The sequence below is a fragment of the Malurus melanocephalus genome, unplaced genomic scaffold (genome assembly GCF_030028575.1).
Source record: "Malurus melanocephalus ecotype Western Australia unplaced genomic scaffold, MMel_1.1 scaffold_224, whole genome shotgun sequence".
NCBI lineage: Eukaryota > Metazoa > Chordata > Aves > Passeriformes > Maluridae > Malurus > Malurus melanocephalus.
In genome coordinates this window covers 3,459-4,272 of record NW_026623456.1, presented here as the reverse complement: position 1 = coordinate 4,272, position 814 = coordinate 3,459, and positions in this window count along the sequence as shown.

Sequence of the window (814 nt, the reverse complement as noted above, 5' to 3'; positions counted from 1 at the left end):
GAGTATTTGGGAAATGCAGATTATACATGGAAAGATTGGGATTTTCTTTTGGGGATTTTGTTTGGGTTATCAGAGAAACGAATGATTTTGCAGAAGGCTCGGCAGCTGTGGGAGGATGAGCACCCACAGGCAGCAGAGAGGGCTGGACCCAATGCACCTACAGTAGATGATGCAATCSCTCAGGTGGACCCCCAGTGGGACCCAAATAATCAGGCCAGTTTGGCTCGCCTCCGAGATTACCGTGCTTATTTGATTAGAGCAATCAAATCGGCAGCTCCCAGAACTAACAACATAGCTAAGGCTATGTCGTTAGAACAGAAAAAGCATGAAAGCCCCTCTCATTGGCTGGAGAGGGTTAGAGATGCCTTGCGGAAGCACGGGGGGATGGATCCTGAGGGACCAGCCTTTGAGACATTGCTGAAAGTACAGTTTGTCACKAAKTCCTGGCCTGATATAAGGAAAGGGGTACAGAAAGATGAAGAATGGCAGAATAAGCCTTTGGAGGAATTGGTTAGAAAAACACAACAGATATATGCAAGAAGGGATGAGGAAAAGGTGAAAGTGAAGGCAAAAGTGCTGGCAGAAGCTTTACAGTCCCAGAGGGGTAAATCACAGGGTCCAAAGGGGCCCCCGGGACAGAGGGGACGGGGTTGTCCACAAGAAGGTGGCAAAGGTGTTCCCCCCTCGGCGGGGGAGAGCAAACCCAAACAGCGGTTGGGAAGAAATCAGTGTGATATCTGCAAGGCAGTGGGGCATTGGAAGAATGAATGCCCGCTGAGACAGCAGAATCCTCAGGATACTCAGGAGGAGGAAG